Source organism: Quercus robur, chromosome 6 (assembly GCF_932294415.1).
Source record: "Quercus robur chromosome 6, dhQueRobu3.1, whole genome shotgun sequence".
Classification (NCBI taxonomy): Eukaryota; Viridiplantae; Streptophyta; class Magnoliopsida; order Fagales; family Fagaceae; genus Quercus; species Quercus robur.
In genome coordinates, this window is record NC_065539.1 from 50204028 (window position 1) to 50230626 (window position 26599).

The 26599-nt window shown below is 33.8% G+C and overlaps 1 long non-coding RNA gene across 4 annotated transcripts; it reads left to right on the top strand.

Moving 5' to 3' along the window:
• The first annotated feature begins 7686 nt into the window (after positions 1 to 7686).
• On the top strand, positions 7687 to 16790 carry LOC126689300 (uncharacterized). Of its 4 annotated transcripts, none has more exons than XR_007644502.1 (5): positions 7688 to 7841; positions 8292 to 8461; positions 8852 to 8887; positions 9000 to 9720; positions 11046 to 16790. It is a non-coding gene; the product is annotated as an uncharacterized LOC126689300 (long non-coding RNA). The 4 variants fall into 4 exon arrangements; XR_007644500.1 differs by having other exon boundaries at positions 7711 to 7841; positions 9000 to 9061; positions 11046 to 16725; XR_007644501.1 differs by having other exon boundaries at positions 7687 to 7841; positions 8852 to 9720.
• Positions 16791 to 26599: the final 9809 nt, after the last annotated feature.

Genomic DNA, 26599 nt, shown 5'->3' on the forward strand with positions numbered 1-26599 from the left:
TGCTAATATTTCAGAATTAAGTTGTAGTGCTAAATCAAGTTGTAAAGAGTGATGTGGGTTCGGAATCTTCGGATAACGCACACTGGATAACCTAAGGTCCGTAACTCCATAAATGCACATAAATTAAATAACAATATAACATTAACTTACGTTCATACAAAAGGACCTCTTTTTAAATTCAAGGACAGAAAGGGCCACCACCCCTTTTGTTTTTGTTTTTGTTTTTATAAAAGGTTAGACACCATTATTTTATTTCAGAAAACTACAAAACCACCAAACTAAAATAGAGATTTCTACAAACATTACTCTGAATTAATATTAATTTAGTTTTTTAACATTACAATTTCAATTATTAACCCCTTAATTAGACATTAATTTACTAACAAAAATGTTTCAATAGTATTTTATGAATTTATTTTTTGATAATTCAAATGTTACAATAAATGAAGAGGAGAAATTTGAACATTTTTATTTATTTATTGAAAAACGGATATTTAAACCTGGCTTATCTTGAATATTGGTAAAAGAAACTTATTAATTTCATTAAATTACAAAACTCGGTTGGTGGTGTTTTATATTCAAACTTAATAAAGTTAAACAAATATTATAATTTAAAACTATGACTTTTTTTTCTTATCGGAAACATGTGAAACATTCACTCAAACAAAAAGATATTATGACATAATGATGTCTGTCTCATATGATTAAATTCCTTAAGATAATACTAAAATAATTTTTTTTTGAGAAAGATAATACTAAAATAATTAATACTAGTAATAGAAAAGGTTTTGATCAGAAAGGTTCTACCTTTTGCTTTTCCAATATCAAAACGAACCCGCCAAAGATATGAAATATATATTTCTTAGGTTTTATTTATTTATTTTTAAATAAGAATAACTATCACTCCATAATAATTACACTTATTATTAAACTAAAAAATTAATTAATTTTTTTGTGCATGCTAAGCTCGAACCTTATATATATATAGCCTTAGTTTGGTATATCCAATGTTCTAATCACAATTACTTCCTCCTAATCATCAACATCAATCAATCAATCAATCAATAAAAGTAGACCTTATGCGAAATAGCATGAAGTCCTGCCATGTGACGCACTTTATGAAGAGAATTGAGATACCCTTAAGCCATATTAGAGATAAGAACAAATTTAAATTTGGAGACTCTTTATTTCCTTTGGTTCAATGTTTCAAGATTTTTTTTTTTTTTTTACATTTTGTATTTAATGTTTTAAGACTACTATTTATTTCATTTGATTCAATGTTTCAAGACCTTCCATCTCTCATACACACAAAAAACTCTTTGCATTTCCATTCATCATTTTCACTTTTACTCCTTTATATACACATGTTCATAGTCTTTCATATCATCCTATCTCAAATACACTTAAGAAAAAATGATGTCATTTAGCTTCAACCTTTCAATGATACCTTCATAACTCCAATGTTGCAGTATCATTTGATTGTAACTTGTATGAGTAGGGTATGACTAAGGAAGGGGGCTTGTGTTTTTTATTCAATGACAGTAGCTTACGGTTTTGATGTTGAAGTCAAACATTGTAGATTTTGTGAAGGTTATGATTCGATTAGAGTCTTTAGGTTATCAAAATTTTGTTATAAATATATTTTATTTTAGAACTAAAGAAAAAGAAAAAGAAAAAGAAACATTCTAATTGATTATTTATGAAGTTAGCTTTTTATTTTATTTATTTTATTTTATTTTTTTATATTTTGTGTTAGAATTCATAATTTGTAGGTTTCTTTGTATGTAGCCATAGTGGTAAAAACAAAAATCGATGGTGACTTAAAAGTATTTTTCGCTTTTTTTAAAGGATACAGAAGCCCAACTAAAGTCAATTGAATTTTGATAAATGAATGTGTTTTTAGCAAATTTCTCTTTGTTTAATCACATTCTCTTTATGTTGATACTTACAAATGATTTCCTTAATTCCATTGAGATAATTAATTGGGTGTTTATGATTAAAGTCTCCATATTTGGTTGTGAGAATATAGTGATTGAGAAAGTGTTTGGTAGGTTACTTAAATTTATGTAATTTTAGGATATAAAATTATTTTATATTTTGAATTCTTATTTGTAGATTTCAAAATCATTTAATCAGTTTGAAAAATAAAATCCACTTTTAATGGTAAATATTATAATATATTATAATCTTACGATGTTATACAATTTTTTAAAATAAATATTATGAATTAAAAAAAAATCAAGTTTCAAAGTATTTAACACTATTTTGGGGCCATCAAAAAAAAAAAAAAAACACTATTTTGGAAAAACATAAATATTATACAACAAAATAAGTATTAAGTATTATATGTAGATTTTAATATACATAAAAACGATTTCAAATGAAATTGTAAAGCAGTTCGCATATTGTGCAGGATATCATCTAATTTTATTATAAACTCACACCGATGAGTGAGTAATAAAAGTCGTAATACACACAAAAAAGAAAAGAAAACAATTCTTTCCTCAAGAGAAAAGTACTAAAAAAATACAATTGATTCAATAAAGTATAAATGTACAACATATTTCATAATTATATGAGATGTCTTATTATTAGGTTAATATATCAATTGATTTATGGTGATTCGAATCCCATATATATAACCTTAGTTTTTGATATCATTTGTTCTAATCACAATTACTTCCTCCCAATTTAGTTACAAACTTACATAGATGAGTGAGCAATAAAAGCAATAATACACCCAAAAAAAAAAAAAAAAAATCTTTCCTCAAGGGAAAAGTACTAAAATAGTTTTAAATAATGAATGAACAAATAATGATAATGATAAGTATATATATATATATATATATATACACACACATTAATCACAACTTGACATCTTAATAAACAGTAAGAGCAACTAATTTAACATAGTGCCCACAACGCACAATAAGAGCTCGAAATATTGTAATAATTTCTTAGATTTTTTCCCATTTTACTATTATACCCTAAGATGGCACAAGAAGTGCACACTTTTACCGCCGACTGGCTTTTCCTCTCCACACTCCTACCCTAATTTACCACGTGTCCAGTCCAATCTGGGTAGTCATCTACAACTCAATGGCCGCCACTTGGCAGGACCATCGGCTATGATTTCTTTTGTGACATAGGTGCAATGTCACGGGACTAGGAGTGAACTATATCAGTGGCAGAATTGCAATTCAAATTTTTTTGGCTATTCATCGTATGTTTGGCCGACAATAGCATGGTTTGTGGGATCCACTTGAACATTTAAAAAAAAAAAAAATAGTAGAAAAACATGAATCCACTTGGGCATGAGCACACTTCAGTTTGTCCAAGACATCCCGTTGACGCTTGTGGTGGTCTTTACTTACCTTTCCTTAAAAAATTATGTCAGCTAAGAGAGAAAAAAAAAAAAAAAATATATATATATATATATATATATAAATAAAGCAAGAAAGAAATAAATAAGGGTGCATAAATTTCAAAACCTTATTTTAGAATAGATCAATGTTATAATACAGTAGAGTTCACAATTTATTTAGGCAATATGTTGAAATTGGTTGAGAAAGAAACATGGTCCATAACTCCAATCAATACCAATATTATTTTCCATTTATAACTAAACCAAGTTGTAAAAGAAAGTATTTGAAATAGATTTTGTACATATATTTGCTCTATTAGTCTATAGTGTCATAGTAAGTTCTTTTTATATATATATATATATATATATATTCTTTTTTTAATTTTCCTTTAAAAACTGAAAAAATAAAAGATTTATAAAAAGAGTTGTATGACATTGTAATGAAGACATACATGAACACATTCTTACTTTCTTAATGCTCAAAAAATGACATCTTTTTTTTTTTTGAGAATGTGAAAAAAACAAAAATGACAGCTTGAAGTTAGGAAAATAGATATGTTCAATCCAATCAAAGAGATGCAATGGCTGTTAAGATTCTAGCCTCCATTCAATTTTCCTTCATAAATATTGTTCCATTCAGAATTAAAAGTGACAGAGATAGGCTCCAAGGTGGTGGTGTTGGTGGCGATGCGGACAGTTTCTGCGTGTTGTTTATTTATATATTCTTCTCTCAGACCTGAACTGTGTACAAATACTTGAACACTCTTTTGTCCCTACCCTTAAAAGAGCCACGTGGGTCCTTAAAATTTTCACAGGTTGCTTCTCTTTAACACGTCCCAACTGAGGTGGCCAAAACGACATCATTTTGATTGATAAACCCAAACATTTTCTTTTTTGAACCAACTAGCAAGAAATCAAGAATATCTACATCACAACTACACCCATTAAGGCCATACCACAATAGAGAAAGTGTAGGGACACAAGAATATTTTACAAACTTTTATTGTGTTATAGTGAATTTTGGTATAATATTTTATTATTTAATTTAATTTTAGTTTGACTTGAGATAAACTAACACCTCAATTGTAGTGACATTTTGTTTTGATCGTAGAACAATTCTACCACAATAATGGCAAGTGGCAACATGACCAAGACAACAACAATAAAAAAGGTTGACACTATAACGAGATAAAATTGAGAAAGAAAAAACATAAAAACAATAGAAAAAGCTTGAAAATGACAAATTTTGGTTACAAACTTAGTTTTAGTCTATAGCTCTACTTAATAACTTTTTATTGGATCTTAATTTTAACAAATATGTCATTGGATTACATTTTCTTTTTACATTTTCAAGGCTTGCAAAATTTTCAAAAAATAAAAAATCAATAGTTATGTCATCAATCTAATATTTAAATTTCAAGTTTTTATTGTTTTAAATTATGCATAATAAAATAAGTTTATAGATCGAATAGTAAATAATATTAGATTAGCACGAAATTTGACATACGAGTTAAAAATATAAAGAACATACAATCCATTAGTTAAACTTTGAAAATATGTAGTAATGTTAACTTCTTTTTAGAGGGAGTTATGCCCATTGGCTATAACCAAGTTCGTAACTAAACTCTATCAACAGAAATTATACACTTATAGTTGGATGAGAGTTGAGAATTGAAACTAGAGACTTGAGAAGTACCTCCGCGTGGTGGTGAATGTGATTGAGGAAGAACCACTAGTAGCAGGCCCAAATTTTCACCTGGGCTTAGACTATATTAGCTACTTAAAAGCCCGGTACAAATGAACCGGTTCTCAAATGGAAAAGCCGTATGTAAATTTGTCATTCATTTGCTATGGCGACCGATTCTACTGATTGGGCCCTTTTTATATCTATGGCTTACTGCAAACCCGACCTATGCCTTATTTAAAGTTGGGCTCGGACTACCTACTACCTAAGATTCAATGTTCAAGTCCGACCAATAATTTCTCTAGCATCAATTTATGACCTTGAGAAGCAAAAATATTTCCAGGTTTTATATATGCAGAGGATTCATATCTGAGATATTTGTGTGATACATGTACCCAACAGAGGAATGGAACTATAAAAACTTTTTTGATAGTAGTGAATTTGGGTTTGGTCAATCTGTGGTGTAATTTTTAACCCACCAGTGAAAATTTCAAAAAATTTCAACCCATATTGGCAAGTGACCACAGTTCTCACTTTTTTTTTTTTCTCTAAATAGTGAAAATTTATTAGGTACTCCAGAAGTATACTCCTTCTTACATAAAGATGGGTTTCATGGTGGGTGAGACCTATGGTGGGTGAGACCTACCCTTATATGAGAAGGGGGGGGGGGGGGGGGGGGGGAGTATACTCCCGAAGTACCCAATAATAGCTCCTAAAGAAAAATCTAAACATCTCTTTCTCTTGCATCACTCTCGCATCAATCCCTCATCCCGATCAAATCAAAGGATACACTTTTATTATTATTATTTTCTCTTTTCCTTCTCCACATGGCCCATCCCATCATTTATTATTTTGATTTATTTAAAATTTATCTCATGTGAAATATATTGTATATTATTATTTTATTTTAAAAAAATATGATATAAACTTTTTAATCTAAGATTTGTTATATATACAATAAGGATCATGTTAATGGGTGCGTTTAAGACAATTGTTAATAAACTATATTAGGAAAGTTTTAATATAGTTTTTGTGCAAAATATAAAAAGTTGTCAATAAAAATATTATCTAAACCAATACTATTATGACATTCTTTAACATTTTTGATACAATAATAATAACAATATCAATTCACTATCATTGTCCGTGAAATTCTACTAAATAAAACACCAAAAAAAAATTATGCATAAAATTAAAAAATCAATAATTATGTCATCAATAAATTGTTTAAATTGCAAGTTTTTGTAGTTTAAAATTATGGATAATATATAAGTTTATAGATCATATAGTAAATAATATCTAATTGACACAAAATTTAGCATGTCTATTAAAAGCGTAAAGATTATGTAATTCAACAGTTAGATTTTTAAATTATGTAATAATATTTATTTTATTGAATAAAGTTTTAGTTTTAGGTTCCAATCAATTTTATAACTAAATTTTGTTCTTTTAGAGTTCTTTTTATACATCGTAACTAACATTATGATGTAGTATTTTTCTAAAGACACATATGTATATATATATATATATATATATGAAATATGTTAAGATATTAACCTGTCATTATTGTGTTTCTTTGTATGTATAGTCAAATTAATGTCGCTGTTTACTACGGTCAGCGTGTGGCTTGCGCTTGCGGACCAATTAGTCTCATAAACAAAGCTTTAAAAAGTCTTGGGAGCCGCAATCTAGAATATGCTGTACACTGTACAGTGTATAGGGTTCATCATCTAACAAACAAACAAACAAAAAGTTTTCCTTTACGGGCCCATGAACTGGCCGGTTCTAAGTTCTAACTAGTGGTTCATCAAAAAGATTACGTAACTAGTCATTAGTCATAAATGTCATGCTCAAATTATCAGAAAAATAAATGTAAAATTGAAAGACTACTATTCAAAAAATTTCCCTATAAATATTAGATTAGAGCAGACCATATTTGGTCACATTGAAAAAAAACTTAAGCGCTATGTTCTTGATGGGGCAAAAAATGTGGAGGAAAACTTTCTCTAAAATCATAAAGGTGGTGTTTTTGGCTATGCTGATTTTCAACTGCCAGCCTGTTGGCTCTACCAGGGCTACGCCTTCTGCTGTGATGAACACAGTTCCACAAGGTCGTGGACGGGTTCCTCCTTCAGAATCAAACCCACGTACTTATTTGCCGCACCCTCGACGCCATAGTTCAAGATAATAACGGGAGAGAAGCTTCGGCATATGGTCTGCGCATTTACGTTTATTCTGAGTTGGAAAGAATAAAATTGTTATGTGATACAAAGTAGAAACAAATGGCAACATATCTGTACTTTGCCAACTTTCTGTTTTCTTTTTTTGAGAAATCAACAGGCTTCTTTTTTTAATAAAGCATGTTCAATGGACACCAAATTTCTGTTTTCTCTTATAGCAAAAAAAATACACCATATGCATAAAGGTGGTATAGATTTTTTTTTTTTTTCCCAGCAAAGGAAAAAAAAAGTTCAATACTCTCCACTCTCCATAATAGTGAAAAGCGTATGCTTTTTTTTTTTTTTTTTTCCAAAACTACGTTGCCATGGCCCATGTACGTTTCTTTTTTTTTCCTTAAGATATGAAATTACATTTTCGTCGATAAAATCCAATCGTACCAACGCATATTTATATGGGTTTTTTCGTAATTTGATTCCACTATAACGCACCGTTTCGCACGAAAAGGAAATGCCCCCAAAAAAGAAAAAAAATTGATGATAACAAGCTAAAGCAAGTACGATGGGTCTGACGGATTCTGCTCAATGTGCTCAAGCAGATCTTTTGGCTTTCTGGGTACTTCGAATTTTTTTTTTTTTGGGTTTTTTTTTTTTTTTTAAATGTGATGAATTGTTTTGAGGGGTTTTATATTTTGGGAAAAACTATAGAACTTTTTCATTTTAGATATGTTAAATTTGTTAAAATTTTGGGGGTATTTTTTTTATATATTATTGGATCGCCAGGTGCTTTGCGATCTGGGTATATGAGATTTTTTGCCTTAGGGTAATCATATACTGAGAGAAAATCCAATTGGATTTTAAATTAAAGTCCAATTTTGAATTATTAGGCCAGGTTATTCTGATTTTTGTTGTTGTTGCTAGTTCTAGGGTTTTGAATTAGGCTGACCTTTGTGTGTGTGTGCGCTTGTTTCAATTTTCAAGGTTTTACATCGACGGTGATTATTGAGAGTGATTTCCTTCGATAAGTACAAAATTATTAGTAATTATATTATTGTGACTGATATAGGAAGAGTCGAGTTGGAGGTCATGGGACATATGCTTGGGGAGTTTGTGGAAAAGTACACTGTTTGTGTCAAAGCTGTGTTTGCAATGCTGAAGAGCGATAGGGGTTAGTGTCAAAGTAGTCGATCACGACTTCAGGCCTAACATGCTCAATTTGCTTAATCAGACTATACGGTAATTTGCGTTTCTATATCACTTTGATTGTTCTGTTATTGTTTACTATTCTGTTGTTTAGTTAAATTGTTTCATAGAATGCGAAATCCTAATCTTACTCGGTAGATTGGTAGATTATGGGTGCTTTGTGTTTTGCTTATTCTTTGTAAATTGCAATTTTTCTTAAAAAAATGTGATGCACTTTACCTGTATAAAGACAACATGTTGAAAATATTCTTTGCTTTTTGATAATTTTAAATAAAAAAGCATATTTGATCCGTATCTTTTAATTTTCACCAACATTTAAGTAAACTTAAATCATATTTAACGTAAGATTCTAAAAGTGTTTATAATGTTCGCTATTTTGTCACGTCATTTAGTTTGATGTTTCTCTTAATGTTTTCATGTCAGACCAATTTGAGAGATTGGTGCTTAGAAACTTTACGGGTATGTGTGTTACAAGAATACTCCTTTTGTCATTTAGATTCTAATATGTACTACTACCAACTTTTTCTTTCATGTTGTTGACTACAATTCTAAAAGCGTTATGTTTGTTTAGCCTTTTTATCTAGGCTGGTTAGAGCTACTTATGCAAAGGGTGCAAACATTGTACTTATACAGGTATGTATAGTTGGAATCTGTGATGTCAACATTTGTATTGTACGGCTACTTTTGAAACATGAAATTATGTATTTGATACATCTTCAGGAGTACTCTGTAGTTTCTGTTTCATTGTTCTTATGACTACAATATGGTTTTTGAAAATACGTTTTGTTCTTCAACTCAAAAATGTCTTCCTTTCGCTATCGTTATAATTTTTACGGATTGGAAAATGTGCATGTTAATGACACTAGAGGACCTTGGAGTTTGTGTAAAAAACTATTTATTGAGGCACTCAAATTTATTCTTACTGTAGTTGTAAAATATGTATGGTTTAATGGAGTCTAACTTGGTTTTCCTGATGCCAAATATGTTTTGGCATAGATTCCAAGTATTTGAACATCTGTCAGCATTCTAAATTGATTAGAGGTTTTGAAAATGCCAGTTTTAGTGTTTTTGGTTCAAAAACCTTGAAGCTATGGTCATCAATGATGCTCAGTTTAGTGCTCTTGGTTCAGATTTAGCTTTTCCAGTTTGGGTATATTTTTAATGAATGATTTCATTCCTCATAATGGAAATTTCCCTAAGCTTCTCTTTTATAAGATGACCCAACAATCATGGCCTGGGAGCTTATGCAAGAGTCTATGTGCAAATTATATCCTTCATGGAAAACCATTTAGGTTAGAATAATCTTCTCTTTTCTTTTTATGTTGTTTCCAGCTTAGATCTATCTTCAAGCTTCTACATTCATTTTTTTTTTTACTTAAAAAGGTTTACTAGCTTTGCTTTCTTTTAAGTGTAATCTATTCTAACCCAAACCAATTGAAGTTCATTTAGCATTAATTTTTTATGGTCACGTTGGAGAATTACTACACCTTAGTTTAATCTTTTTGTTATGTGAACTGTTTTTTATATGAGCAGGTTTTCTAGGGGTCTTGGTGGGCCATGGGTGTTTAGATTAATGGTAATTATCTCTTTAGGAGTTGTCCAATTTGATAGCTTCATGTCATTAGTGTTTTATCTAAGCTTTTGATGATAGTTGGTTCTATTTGTAATATCAGTTCTAATGGACAATAGAGTAGCGTTTCATACAAGTGCCAAAGCCTCAAATTGTTCTCTGTCTAATTATCTCCCTCAGGCTTAACACGTGGTGCAATTATTGGAAACATGTGTTTATTGACTGATTACGGGATGTCAATCGGTCAGAGTTGTTAGAGTTTTGTTAGAGAATTAGTTTTGGTTTCCCGACTAAATTGATCTAGCTTATCCCAGTCCTAGGACTCTTTTATTGCATTACAGAGTGTGCTGCATAATATCAGATTCAGATATTTTTCAATCTCTCTTTCTCTCTGTTTTATTCTCACGCATACAATCTCAAACTCCTTTAGAGGAACCATCGGTATTGAGTTGTGCATTGCATACAAAACTCACTGTGTTGGTTAACCTATAGATCAGAGATACATTGCAGCCTCCTCTGGGCTGAATCTTGCCGCTGGCGGTGACCAAGAACTCTTCCCTTGCTGTAATGAGTAATCTGCCCTCACCTATTAATATATATATTTTTATTATAGCTTTGCTTCATCTAACTATTGTTGTGCTAGACATATCAAAAAAAAAAAAAAAAAAAAAAAAAAATCTATTGTTGTGCTGAATGCCTCCCTACAATTATTTTTATCATTTTATGGTGAATGTTCTCTGATGGATTGGTGAATATTGAACCTTAGATTCATGAGATGTGCCATTTATAGGTTGCATTTGTTAATATATCTTGTTGTTTGAGCATTATTTTTGGTGATTGTACTGTCATTGGATACTACTGATTAGTGATTGGACTTGTCCCATTGATGTTAGTTTGATTTGGAATGTGATAGTAGAACCATATTTTCGTTTTTGTCTCCAATTATTTGTTTGGATTTTGTTATTTGCACTTGTATATACCTTGTGGAGAAGTTAGATATATTGCATTGGCAATGGGCAACTGAAACTTTTCTTGGTTCTGAAACAGAACAAGACAGAATATGTGTTATAAAACAAGAAATAACTCTGGCAAACAATTTTCGGCATGGGGAGTGATAGAAGTCCTGCTCCAGATGGTTTTACTGCTAAAATTTTCAAGGTTGCCTGGCCTATAGTGAAGACGCTGTCATTTCAGCAATTACTTCCTTCTTCACATCTGGTAAGCTCCTCAAAGAAGTCAATTCTACAACCATTACTCTTGTTCCTAAAGTTCCTAATCCTTCCTATATTTCAGATTTCAGACCTATATATCCTGTTTTAATATAGTCTATAAATGTATTACTAAAATACTAGCTAATAGGCTGAAAATCTACCTTGGTGTTTTGTTGAATTCTAACCAAACTGCTTTTATCAAAGAAAGGAATATCTCTGAAAATACTCTTCTTGCTCATGAGCTAGTGAAACACTATGTTAAGATGCCAGCTGATCTCACAAGTCTTAGGGATTGAATGGGTGATGGAGAAGATTAAAAGGAATATGAGTAGGTTACTTTGAGGGAACCTAGGCCTCCGTCAGAAGAATAGGGGATAGAGAGAGAAACTAAGTATTCATCTTATTTCGTGATTGATTCCCATTACAATGCTACTGTTCTCTTGAACACCCACAATTGTCCTAACTAATTAACTGTTCAATCAGTTATTTCCTTCCCTAACAGCCTAACTAATTCCCAACTAACCACATGTGAGAAATCCCATTATTCACATGGACAATTAGGAGTTAGTTAATTGAAGGTACAATCCACTACATTACAATTACAAGGGTAAGCATTACAACAAGTAACTAAGTACAAACTCCATGTGGCATTCTAGCTCAGCAGCTAGGCTTCATAGCAATAACTGTCGGTGCCTTAACATACCCTTTCCCTTGAAAGCACCTTGCCCACAAGGTGAGGGTATTTAAGCTGTAATTGAACTAAGACTTCAGTGATGTCTATTCCTGAGCTGCTTCACCCTCTTCTGCAGAATGGCTATAGGTTCCAGCATCAATTGTCCTTCATGATCCATAGGAGGCAGAGTAGGAATAGGTGATATAGCTGGTCCCAGTGTAGGTTTTAAACAAGAGACATGGAAAACTGGATAAATGCAAGCTGTAGGAGGCAAGTCTAACTTATATGCTACCTTCCCCACCCTTTGAAGAACTTGTTAGGGTCCATAGAATCTGGGAGATAGCTCTTACTTACCTTTCTGAGCCAAAGACTTGTGCTTATAGGGCTGTAACTTCAGGTAAACCCAATCTCCAATGGCAAAAGATCTGTCACTCCTGTGCTTATCAGCCTGTATTTTCATTCTCTGCTGAGCAAGCAAAATATTAGCCTTTTTTTTGATAAGTCAAAATATTAGCCTTTAATTGAGCCAACACTTGCTCTCTATTGCTCAAAAGGGTATCCTCAGCTTCAACTCTAGTGGTACCTGGGATGTACTGCAATTTAGGTGGAGGGAAGCCATATAAGGCTTCAAAAGGAGTGAGCTTAAGAGAGGTGTGAAAATTGGTATCGTACCAAAATTCAGCTAAAGGTAGCCACTGTAGCCACTGATGAGGTCTGTCACCTACAGATACTCTCAGATAGTGTTCCAGGCCTTTATTCACAATCTCATTCTGACCATCAGATTGAGGATGGTAAGCTGTAGACATGGCCAACTCCATACCCTGCAACCGAAACAGCTCAGACCAGAATTTGGAAGTAAAAGCAGCATCTCGATCACTAACCAAAGTGATAGGTAAGCCATGTAAAACACTTGCTGAAGGTACACTGCAGCTGCATAAAATGAGCATATTTAGTGAACCGGTCTACAACCACCAAAATCACTTCATACCCTTGTGACTTAGGCAACCCTTCAATAAAATCTAAACTGACATCAGACCAAGGTCTATCAGGAATGCCCAAAGGTTGTAGCAGACCAGCAGGTGCACTGGTTTCAGTTTTAATCCCTTGGCGGACTTCACACTCTCTAGTATACTACTTAATATCAGATTTCATACCCTTCCAATAGAACTCTCTTTTGGCTCTATGAAGAGACTTGAGAAAACCTGAGTGGTCAGCCATAGGACTAGCATGGACATGGTGGAGTATCAGATGCTTGAGAGGGGAATTAGAGCCTAGATAGAATCTACCCTTAAACAAAAGAAGACCATTTTGCATAGAAAACCCTGTAGAAGTGGCACTATCAGATTGCACAGCCTGGATAAGACTCTGAAGCTCAGGGTCTTGTTGATAGATGTCCTTAAGAATGTCAATCCAGGTGGGATTAGGAAAAGAGATAAAAAATAACATGCTAAATTTGGAGTCTGAAATGTTCTCTTGCTCTAAATCCTCCTTTCTAGATAGAGCATCAGCCACCTTATTCTCCACACCTTTCTTGTATTCTACTGCAAATGCATATCCCATTAGCTTGGTAATCCATTTCTGTTGACCTGGTGTTCCTACCCTTTGCTCCAATGAGAATTTTAAACTCTGGTGGTCTGTCCTAACCATAAAAGGTTTGCCCAACAAATATGGCCTCCGCTTCTTCACAACAGAAACTAAGGCCAACCACTCCTACTATTAGGTTGATAAATGCAGATTCTTGCCTTTCAAGGCTTGACTGTGAAAAGCTGTAGGTCTCTGGACTTGCATTAACACCTCCCAAACCAATTCCAGATGCATCACATTCAATAGCAAAAGGTTTTGAGAAGACTGGTAAAGCTAGAACTGGTGGACTAGCCACTGCCTGCTTGAGTTGTTCAGCTCATAATACAAATAGATTTGGGGGCCCAAATCTCCTAAGGCCAGGGTTCTTTGACGAGTGTAAGGCCTCCACAATTTGTATATCCTATTTGGACTGTTTGCAATAGCAATTTAGTCCATGACTTGTTATAGAAACCTAGGCAAGAGAGTTGTTATATACATTCAGTTATTGTGTGTGTTCTGTTTTTTTTTTTTTTTTTTACCTTCTAGTTTGAGTCAATTTTTAGTCAGCTTTTGCGATTTGAGTTATCCGACATTTTCATTGTTTTTCAATTTTGATCTAGATTACGTTAAATATAGGAGGGTTGTGTTGTGACTAATGTAGGTTCAATTGATGTAGTTTATAAGGTGAAAGTGAAAGCTGCAGCAGATGTTGTAATTAGTTTTCTGCTGATTAAGCTTGTGTTCAATCATAAAATTGTACCCAAACTTATGAGGTAACAAACCTTTTCCTGGGGCACTGGCTATAGTCGTTCTGCTATATATGGTTCTGTTAAAAATATTTACTCAAAACAAATACTTAATTTCATAAATTAATTTTAACTTGATAACATTGTGTTGTAAGTTATTTCAATGTATTTTAAAATCATTTGCAACTGATTTTGAATTAATCAAGAATTATATTCTAAGGAAGCAATATCTATTTATTTAAGTTTAAATCTTTGAACTTTTCTAAGGGGTTCAACATCTAAAATTTCATCATTTGGGACAAAAGATTGAGCAATAGCTTCTAGATCTTATTAATTTTTACTCTTAAAATATGTATAAATTGTGGATATTTTCCCATTACCTTAATTTGAAACCTATATATTTGAATTTTATAAACTAGTTATATAATTAATTAAAAAATAAAATTGGACAACCAAGTGTAAACTACTATATGACGTACTCAATACTGAACAAAACCTCCAATTATTATCAAATATAATTTATAAATACGTAGATTCTAAGCTTTGTTTCTTCTCTTTTGAGAAGACGTAGATTCTTAGCTAATTACTCAAACCATCATTTTCGAATCTAACATAACTTACAATAAAGGGGAAATTACACTTTATTATCTTAAACTTTACACTACATTACACTTTGCACCCTAAACTATTTGAATGCATGTTTTGTACTCTAAACTGTGACCCCTGTTACACTTTGCACCCTGACGTTAGTTTTATTGTTAAGATAGAACATGACTTGTCCATGATTTTTGCTTAGATGAGACATTGTTTAAAGACTAAAGCACTCTTTTTACAAACAATTAAAAACAAAAGATTTTTTTTTTTCTATCTCTCTCTTTAGCATGAGTAATTTTAATAACAAGTCCAAGAAAAACATCATCTAGGTCGTGATTATGAGGGTTGTGCTCAACTATATAAGGGTCACCGCACAATTTAAGAAAAATACACTCTTTTGAGCTATGAGTCTTATGGACGATATTAAAAGAATAAAGCAAGAAAACACAAAATGAAACAATGAATTAAAATCTCTTTTATTTAGGGGGGGAGCCCAGCGAATCTGACCATGGGGGTGGACAACTGGGGGGTGAACAACCTGAATTGATTGGAACTCTTGAAGACAATCAATGGGATCCACAAAAATTCTAGAGTAGGGGCAGAAGTGTTTCCTAACCGAGATGCATTCCGCTTATTCCAAATGCCCCAAGCAACAAAGGCTAAAATTTCTGCAAGATTGGGTGTTCATGAAAGTGAAAAGTCCTGGTGAGTAAATCTCTGAAACTTGTAAAACGGCTAGAGAGATAGCTTTTGTAGTGTTCAACTTCCCACCAAATCTCTTTGAGAACCTGGCAATCCCATAGAGCATGGATAGCATCCTCCGTTTCCCAGTCACAACACTCACATGTAGCATTGCGAGTGACATGGCGACTTAAGAGGTTCTTCTTCGTAGGCAGAGCTTTGCAACAGGCTCGCCACAAGAAATGTTTAATTTTATTTGGGACTCTGAGGCCCCAGATATCCTTCCAAATCCCACTATTTACTATTGGGTTTGAAGGACCTGGATTAGATGTAGCCGTGGATTCAGCTAACATCCGATAGGCACTCTTTGTAGAATAAATCCCATTTTTTGTCCTTTGCCAAATCAAGGAGTCTTCAGGTCAGCGTGTACTGAGTGGGATTCTAAGGACAGCGTTTGCCTCATGGGGCAGAAGCTCCTCACGCACCCTATCTTCCAGCCAACATGGTCCATCCTCATCAATTAGCGCACAAACATGAGCATTATTTGGCAAATGCTTCTGAGGTGAAATAGCTTTCCTGGAAAACTGATCCGATAACCAAATTATTCCCTCTGATAAGGACAGTCTCTCCATTGCCAATCCTCCACATTGCACCCATTCGTACAAGGCTTTGTGCTTTCAAAATACTTTGCCAAGCATGTGAACGATTAGTCTTTACTTCCTCATCCAAAATAGAACAATTAGAGAAATATTTTGCCTTGAAGGCTTGGTAAAACAGTGAATTAGTGTTGTGAATTAGTCTCCAAACCTATTTACCAAGAAGTGCCAGGTTGAATTGTTCCAAATCTTTGAAACCCAAACCACCATGATTCTTTGGGAGGCACAATTTGTTTCAACCAACCCAGTGAATTTTACAAGTATCCCCATTATATCCCCACCAAAACTTGCGGATCAAAGACTATCTTTGCAAAGGCCCTTTGGGAGTTTGAAGCAACTCATGGTGAAAGTTGGCATGGCTTGGATTACGGCCTTGATTAAGGCTTCTCTACCAGTTTGAGACAAGTTTTTCTTTCCATCCTTGTATTTTGTGCCAAATTCTTTCTCAAATATAGATAAAACTTTGTTTCTATGATATTTTGTGTAATGTAATAAACAGTAGACACTAGACAGTACTCAACAAACATATATTATATTATTATTTAGGATGGTCAGACAGGCTTTGCAATTATGTTACATCCAAATAGATTACTCTTTGTTTTTGAGTTGGAATCTGATGTTGATAAGGTTTTGATGGGAGAATCTTGATATTCGATAAGCATTTATCATCTTTCAAAGATATTCTGAGAAATCATCTATAGATGATTGATATTCAGTTTAAAACGGTTACATTTTGGATTCAGATTCACAATCTTCCTTTTTAGTCTTATTATTAGTTCCATCTCGCTACCAAGCAATATTAAACTGTCAGCTTCACAGGACTTCCAAATGTCTAGAAAGAAACAAAGAATAGTAGAAAACGTCCTTTATGGCTTTATCGTCTCATCCAAAAAGAATTTTTTTTTTAAAGGACCTCGGTTCAATATTGTCTATAAAAGCCATTTTCTCTTTTAACAAAACATACATTTGGAAACACATATCCTTTTCTGATGAAGGGTAAAAAAAAATTGTGGGGGAAAACCCTCTTCAACATTGTAAGGATGGCGGTGATTCTTGCATTGATGTTTCTTAACGGCAAGCCTCTTGAAGCTGCAAGGCCATTAGATGAGATGAAGTCAAAACATGAGTCACAAGATCGACCTCCAATTCCACCATCCGTTACTAATCCATGCACCTACATACCTGAATGGCTGAATCAGATGATGGAGGTGCTACTAATTAAAGATAATGAAGCTTTTGCTTTGGTTATTTTGTTAGAAATTTGAAGGATTCCATTATGAAAAGAGCACGAGGCCTGTATCTAGACATCGATTTTTTTCTCTGAAGTTTAAGAAAGAATAAGCAAAATTTTAAAGGCTCATATTTTTCAAGATAACAAAATAGAATTATAAAAATAAGTTCTTTCAAAGGCATATTAAACTATTAAAAAAAGGGCACAATTTCAGGGGCCTGAAAAAGTAAAAGAGAAAGAATAAATAAATAAATAAATAAAAAAGCAAGAGAGAGAAGGCCGCAATCCAGGACTAGGACTAGAGAAGGCTGCAATCCAGGATTAGAGTCCATAAAAGGATCCTCTCCGCTGGTTAAGGAAAGATAGAAGATTAGACCACAAAAAGAACAAAACATAAGGAATCGAATGTTGAATACTTTTTGTTTTTGTCGAATATTTTGAGTCCGTGGACCTTCTTCTAGTCCAAAATGATTCAAAATAAGCAGTAATTTGGACGTGGACGTAGAAGTCACGGTCCCACCAATCAATATTAAACTCACAAATTCACAATGGGTCGTTCAAAATTCTAGAAAGGATCAGAAAATGACAATGTGTCGTACAAAATCCTAGAAAAGGAGCTTCCGGCCTGTTTATTTTTTGGTAACAGCTTAAAGAAAAAAGTAGAAATTGAAAAAGGCACCGGGCCTCATCTTATCCTAAAGAAAAAAATAAATTAAAAAAAATAAGGATATCGGTTCAATGACTTCAATCTTGTTCTTGTCTATAAAAAGCCACCTCCCCACTTAACAAAACTTACATTTGGAAAAACACATATACTACTCTAATGAAGCATACAAAAATGTGGTTGAAAACCCTTTTCAACATTGTGAAGGTGGTGATGATTCTTTTATTTCTGTTTCTTAACAGCAAGCCGCTTGAAGCTGCAAGGGCCTTGGATGACATGAAGTCAAAACTTGAGTCACTAGAACCAGCACAAATTCCCCCATCAGCGCCCAATCCCTGCACCTACATACCTGAATCCGATGATGGAGGTTGCCACTAAATAAAAAGATACCGGAGCTTTAGCTTTGGTCATATCATATGTGAGTTGTTTGTCACGTTTAGTAATTGAAAGAAATGTAATGTTATGTATTAACTAGCAAGGAAAAGACAATTTTCTCTATTAATTTGCCTAGTGTTTGTGTTTGTTTAATGTTACGGTTGCATATTGTTTCTTAAAAAAAAAAAAAAAACTTTTTTTTTTTTTTTTTTAAGGATCAAAAATAGCAAATGGAAATTGAGCACACTTTTGGTTTGCTGTTTATATTTATGTATCTATCTGTTTAGATGTATTAAAAAGTTTTGTAACTGGTTGCCCCTTGGACTCACCAAAAGTAAAAGCCCATTTGAGAAAGGAAAAAAATATTTCTTGTCAAAAAGGCCCCACGCCAGAGAAACGTAAGCCAGAATCGCAGAGAGAGAGAGAGAGAGAGAGAGAGAGAGAGAGAGAGAGAGAGAGAGAGAGAGAGAGAGAGAGAGAGAGAGAGAGAGAGAGAGCATTTACTAACTAGAGAGTAGGTGCGTATCTACTATCTTCTCGGCGAGTAATCTCTCTCTAAGGCCTGTTTGGAAGTTTAGAAAGAGAGGAGAGTAGTGGTGAATGGTTCTCCTCCACCTTGTTTGAATGTTTTTAAAATTAGTAAGGGGGAAGAGAGTAATTAACCCTTCCCATTATTTGGATGTTTTAAAAATTAGGATAGAGAGGAGAGGAAATGATTAAAATAGACAAATTTACCCCTATTTGAAAATTGACTTGCAACATTGGTCTATTATTAATTTAGAAAGGATAAATTGGAAAATTTATCTAGTTAATAATTTATCTATGGCCTGTTTGGAAGTTTAGAGAGGGAGGAGAGTAGATGGGAATGGTTCCCCTCCACCTTATTTGGATGTTTTTAAAATTAGTAAAGGTGAATGAAGTAATTAGCCCTTCCCCTTATTTGGATGTTTTAAAAATTAGGATGGAGAGGAGAGGAAATGATTAAAATAGATAAATTTACCCCTATTTGAAAATGAACTCGCAACATTGGTCTATTATTAATTTAGAAATGGTAAATTGAGAAATTTATTTAGTCAATAATTTATCTACTCTACTCTCCCTCCAAATCTCTCCAATTTGGGGGAATTAAAAATGAGGTTAGAGGTGGTTGAAACCCATCCAAACTCTTCCTCCTCCTTCCTTAAAAAACTTCCAAATAAGGTAATTGAATTACTCTCCCTTCCTCTACTTTATTCCCCCTCTTTTTTTAAACTTTCAAACAGGCCACTACTCTACTCTCCCTCTAAATCTCTCAAATTTGGGGGGAATTAAAAATAAGGGGTTAGAGGTAGTTAAAATCCCTCCAAACTCCTCCCCCTCCTTTCTTAAAAAACTTTCAAATAAGATAATTGAATTACACTCCCTTCCTTTAATCTACTCTCCCTACTTTTTTTTTAACTTCCAAACAGGCCATAAATTTTCACTTTTCCAGCTTTGGTTTGTTCAAGCAAGGTTAGCTCTTCCTCTTTGATTTACATCTTCTTTTCTCTTCATAGGGTTGTTCATACCGAATTTGAGATTTAAGTCCTAATTTTCGATTTTTGGGGTCTTTTGGTCAAAATTAGATTCTTGAAAAATTGGATTTGGGTTTACTTTTGTTTTAAGGGCGGTTTGTAGCCGAGAGAATTAGGGGAGTCTTTTTTATTTGATTATTTTCTTAGAAATTTGAAGGCTGTACTTAGACTTAGACATCGATTTTTTTCTTTTTCCCTCGATTTTTGTTTCATTTGGGTTTTATTATTATTTGGTGCTGTTTTCAGCTGGCAAGAAAATTAGGGAAGATGTTGAATCCCGGAAACCAAGATCACTAGATGCAAGGCATGATTCCATACCTTTTTGTTCTAATTTCTGTATCAAAGTGGATCTTCTCTGGAATTTCTTTAACTTATTTAATCCCTGATCACCAAGTCCAATTTGACAATTTCTCTGAAGTTTTTATCTTATTGTGTCTGACTGATTGTTGTTACTTCTCAGTTCTCTCACGTTTGGATTTTTTTTTTTTTTTTTTTTCAAAACGTGAGATGATCCACTGTGCAATCCAGCAGAACGAGTTAGACTTGTTGGAATTAAAGGGACTTGTAGTGCTTTAGTTTATTTTCTTTACCTCAAACACCAAGCTTTTTCCTCGGTACCACAATCCTCCATATTTCTCTCTCTGCATTATTTTTTTTCCGTTTAGGTGCTTTGATGAAAGGAACAGGTTTGTAAGAAACCCGAAATAGACTTGACAATATGACCTATACAAGATCGATCTGGAGACTCTCCAGATAAGGCCTTAAAAACAATTTTTGAATCACCTTCAATGACAACCCGATGCAAACCCAATTCCGCATAAAAAATTGCTGCTCTCCTTGCAGCCAGAGCCTCCAACACTTCGACGCTTACTGGCATGTGAATCCTTTCTGCTAGGGAGGCCATCACTTCACCCTTGTCATTCCTTTGGAGTGACTTGAAATGTCGGTTTCTGTTTGGCTTGCAAGGGAGAACAAAATAGGTGATTGTCCCATTTAATTAAAGAACTAAGATTTGGCATCAAATACCATTAAATCCACAAACTCCAACAAAGTTAACCTTTTGTTTATCACCGAAAATGGAAGTCAAGAGACCAAATATTAGAAGGACTGGTTCACAACTCCAGCTTATATGCCATGTGTCTCAGAGCCAAACTTTCACGGTTTTCACCCCTCACACAGTGACAGGTCACTCATTAATAGTAGCAAAATGTAATATTTTGCTAATAGCCAAAACTTGTTCAATAAAAGCCAAAACTTGTTCAATGACATCAATGGCAATAGTGAACAAGTTTTGGCTTAAATCTTTCTTTATTAATATTACCATTGATGTCATCGAACAAGTTTCTTTAAACGTGTCCAAACTAAAAAATGTAATATGTTTTGCAAATAGCCAAAACCTGTTCAATGACATCAATGGTAATAGTGATCAATGTTATATTGCATTTTTTTTTTAACGATTTGTTAGGGTGTCATGAAATGATGAAAAACATATGAACACTTTTGGCTTCAAAAATTTCTTTATTTGTTGTTGTAATTATCAAATTAATATATACATATATATATATATATATATATATTATATTGTGATATGAATAATATCAAATCCATAAGAGATCATCACTGATGCTTATTAAAAATATAAAAAAAATAACTCTATATTATTTAGAAAAGACAAAAACATATTTTTCAAATCTTTAATATTATATTAGAAAATGTGAGACATAACTTTGAGACCATGATAAAATATAAACAATAAAATGAATAATATGTCATAAAAAAAAATTAATAATATACAGAGAAATGCATGGAAGCATAAGCATTAACGTAATTTTGGCTATTTGTAATGACATCAATAGTGATCAATGTAATATACCAAAAGGACGCCATGGTGTAGATCTGGGTGTGCATGTGTTTTGGACTAATTAAGTTCCCTTTGAATTTCACACAAGCTATTTATTCACTTTGAAGTGGGTATAGATCTGCTATATCAAAGGAAAATTTGAAATGGGTACCACCTCCCCAAGGCTGGTTCAAAGCTAATATTGATGAAGCTATCTTCAAAGAGACTAATAATGCAGGCATAGGTGTGGTGGTGCATGACAGCCAAAGATGGGTGCTGGCTGCTTTGTGGGAGAAAGTGAAAGGTGAGCAAGATGCAAATGTCATTGAGGCATTGGCTAGCTATTCGGCGGGCTATTCAGTTTGCAATTGAGACTAGTTTTAGTTGTGTTATAATTGAGAGTGACTCACTTTCGGTGGATAAAGCTATCCAAGACGCTGCTGTCATATTAGACATATCATAGATGATGTGAAGCATTTGTAAGCTGTGAATTCCATCACACAACGAGGGAGGCAAAGCTTGAAGAGAATCCTCCTTACGTGTCTGTTGTAATCCAAAACGATGACGTGTAATTGCTTGTTTCTTTTTTGTTAGTTCTATTGATCTGATTCTCAAAATAAAAAAAGGTGACTTGAAACGTGAAATGTCTCTGCAAAAAAACAGAACTAAGATTTGGACGGTTTTTTGTCGGAGACCAAATATCAGCACTGGCACGCACAACTCCAGATTAATTATTTGCCATGTGTCTCATTAGAGCCAAATTAAACTTGCACTGTTTTCACCCCTTGAGATCACCACGCATTATCTACTTAATGGTTTAGATTAAAAGTTAAAAAATTAATTTTTGATATTAACTATTGGATCAAAAAAAAAAAAAAATTAAAATTTTTGAAAAAAATGAAAATGACGTGAGAGATATTGCATGGTGCAATAGTCCTCAATGTTACATTGGATTCCAATCCCTCCCCAGCACACTCACACAGTGACACAGGTGACAGGTCATTCACACCACAATACCTCAGTGTTTTTCAAGTGCTTCCAAAATTTCTTGATGATAATACCAACACCATAGGAGCCGACTTTATCATATGAACCGCCTTAACATACGTAATTCGTGTCCTAGACGTCTCTCGAATTTCTGTTACTACTATAAATTTAAGCCACTTGTTCATTCACCAAACATACATTGAAAATTCACATCCTATATCTCTTGTGGTTTGATGACAAACACATCAAACCACATCTTGATAGAGAAAAACATGTTTTCGGAGAAAAATGTCTTCACCATTGTAAAGGTGGTGATGATCATGGTACTCACATTGTTCATTGTTAACAGCAAGCCTGTTGAAACTACAAGGCTTTTTGTTGTCATGAAGTCAAATAAACTTGAGACAGTCAAAATGGTGCCAGTTTCTCAAGTTCCAGCCCTGATTCCACCTTCGGCGCCTAATCCATGCACTTACTTATTGCCTGGACCCGGTAATGGTTCAGGCTGCCATCATCATTGAAGATAATGGAGCTTACTTAGCAATTTGGCAAATAGTTCTAGCTACTTGCCAAATTTTTGTTCCATGTTATAGTTGCAATTAATCGTAGCAAACGAAAAGAAAAATATTCTCTCATTTTCAGTATTATTGGTTATTTATTTAGTTGTTTTTCATTCTCAAAAAAAAAAAAAAGTTTCCGGATTAACAGTGTGTTTGGTATAGCTTGCTGTGATGAGTAATCTGCCCTCACCTATAAATTTTTTTAAAACAATTTTAGTATAGCTTGCTTCATCCATTTTTTTTTTTCAATCATCTAGGTCTGAACTATTGTTGTGCTGAATGCCTCCTAACAATTATTTTTATGGTGAATGTTGTCATGGATTGATGAATATCGAAACTTAGATTCATGAGATGTGCCATTTATAGGTTGCTTTTGTTAATAGATTTTGTTGTTTAAGTATTGTTTTTGGTGATTATGCTGTCAATTGATGCAATGGATTAGTGATTGGGCTTGTCCCGTTGATGTTAGTTTGATTTGGAATGTGATAATGGAAGTGTATCTCTTTCTAGTCTCTAATTTTTTTCTTTTTTGGTAAATACAGCTTGCATAACTAACTTTAGTTCTTACAAAACTACTTTACCGAGCCTCAGAGTTATCAAACTCTGATAAAATAAAATAAAAAGGTACATCAGAAGGGGATCTTCAAAAAACATGACATCTGAAAGCACACTTGTTGGTTTCCCGATGGTTGTGCTTCACTTCATACCTATGGAAAGCTTGGACTAAATTCTTGCAGTCATGTACGTAAGATGCTACAGATAAGAATGTTAGGACAAGAAACACTGTTGAAAGCTAATACAATTTCCATAGCATCCAGTTTCACAATTAAATAATGGATACCTAACTCCCTAGCTAAAATGAGACCATACCTAACTGCCCAAACTTAGCCAAAGCACTCGAAGCTTGTTGATGTAGGGAATTTAAGTAATTGTTTTACATTTGTAGTTGAACACAAAACCGGTAGCAATAGATGCTTGTGTCTAAACAGTGGGTTAGAGATTGTTATTGTAGCAGCAATCACTTATAGTCATTTGTACTTAGTATGTTAGTTGATTAGACTGCCAATTACAAATCAGGTTAAGTCTTTAATTGAGCCAATCCAGTGGCTGCTAGTATAGTGTAGCTTGCATAAATAGCAGATTAGGCTCTCACTCTCATTTGTATTTAGTTTTTGTATGTGAATGAAATAAGCCCTTTAGAGCTTTTCTTGAACTTTACAAAGGTGCCTAACCACCTATCAATTTCTTTGAAGTAACTCACATTCCATTTAGTTCTAATTCATATTGTTAGAGATATATTAGCCCATTAGCATAAGCCCAAACCTAATTCTACTTTGTGTGCAAGCCAAGTTTCCTACTTGTACTAGAAGTCTATTAGTCTAGGGTTTAGTCTACTATATATACACATGTTATGATTCATTGTAATACAGGATTTGTACTACACTCTAATATATTATTGATATAGTCCTTTAGGTTTCGTCCGTGGATGTAGGCCGTTAGGCTGAACTACGTAAATTTCGTGTGTTATTGTGTTTTATACTTTATACTTTCGCTTCCGCATCCATACTAGCATATTCAACATGGTGTATCAATGCTAATATTTAACATGGTATCAGAGCCAAACTTCGTTCTTGGCATCAAACAAACATCACGTTGCTAATATCTCATTGCTAATATTTAACATGGTATCAGAGCCACCTTCTTGTGGCCATGGTTTTCTGTCCTTACGGTATATTTAAGAGCAATCTTTGTCTTCCTCGGTGTTTTTCTTCGCTGCGTTCATCTTCTTTGGCTTCCTACTACTGCCGTCAAAACTCTCCGGTATAGTCAAGCCACCGTTAGAAGTCGCATCAACACTGCAAGACCATTGCCTTCCTCAAACTATCGTCACAGAGCCAAACTTCATTCAAGGGATCTTCTCAACCTTATCAAATCTCAAGATTTCATCAAGCTTCCATCTTGAGTTTGAGAGGGGGTGTTAGAGATATATTAGCCCATTAGCATAAGCCCAAACCTAATTCTACTTTGTGTGCAAGCCAAGTCTCCTACTTGTACTAGAAGTCTATTAGTCTAGGGTTTAGTCTACTATATATACACGTTGCTAATATCTCATTGCTAATATTTAACATGGTATCAGAGCCACCTTCTTGTGGCCATGGTTTTCTGTCCTTACGGTATATTTAAGAGCAATCTTTGTCTTCCTCGGTGTTTTTCTTTGCTGCGTTCATCTTCTTTGGCTTCCTACTACTGCCGTCAAAACTCTCCGGTATAGTCAAGCCACCGTTAGAAGTCGCATCAACACTGCAAGACCATTGCCTTCCTCAAACTATCGTCACAGAGCCAAACTTCATTCAAGAGATCTTCTCAACCTTATCAAATCTCAAGATTTCATCAAGCTTCCATCTTGAGTTTGAGAGGGGGTGTTAGAGATATATTAGCCCATTAGTATAAGCCCAAACCTAATTCTACTTTGTGTGCAAGCCAAGTCTCCTACTTGTACTAGAAGTCTATTAGTCTAGGGTTTAGTCTACTATATATACACGTTACTAATATCTCATTGCTAATATTTAACATGGTATCAGAGCCACCTTCTTGTGGCCATGGTTTTCTGTCCTTACGGTATATTTAAGAGCAATCTTTGTCTTCCTCGGTGTTTTTCTTCGCTGCGTTCATCTTCTTTGGCTTCCTACTACTGCCGTCAAAACTCTCCGGTATAGTCAAGCCACCGTTAGAAGTCGCATCAACACTACAAGACCATTGCCTTCCTCAAACTATCGTCACAGAGCCAAACTTCATTCAAGGGATCTTCTCAACCTTATCAAATCTCAAGATTTCATCAATCTTCCATCTTGAGTTTGAGAGGGGGTGTTAGAGATATATTAGCCCATTAGCATAAGCCCAAACCTAATTCTACTTTGTATGCAAGCCAAGTCTCCTACTTGTACTAGAAGTCTATTAGTCTAGGGTTTAGTCTACTATATATACACATGTTATGATTCATTGTAATACAGGATTTGTACTACACTCTAATATATTATTGATATAGTCCTTTAGGGTTTCTTCCGTGGATGTAGGCCGTTAGGCTGAACCACGTAAACCTCGTGTGTTATTGTGTTTTATACTTTATACTTTCGCTTCCGCATCCATACTAGCATATTCAACATGGTGTATCAATGCTAATATTTAACACATATCACAACCCATCACTTTCCCTGCATCACTTGCCCAATAGCTCTGTAGAATCCGTTTACCCAATTACCCTCTGCA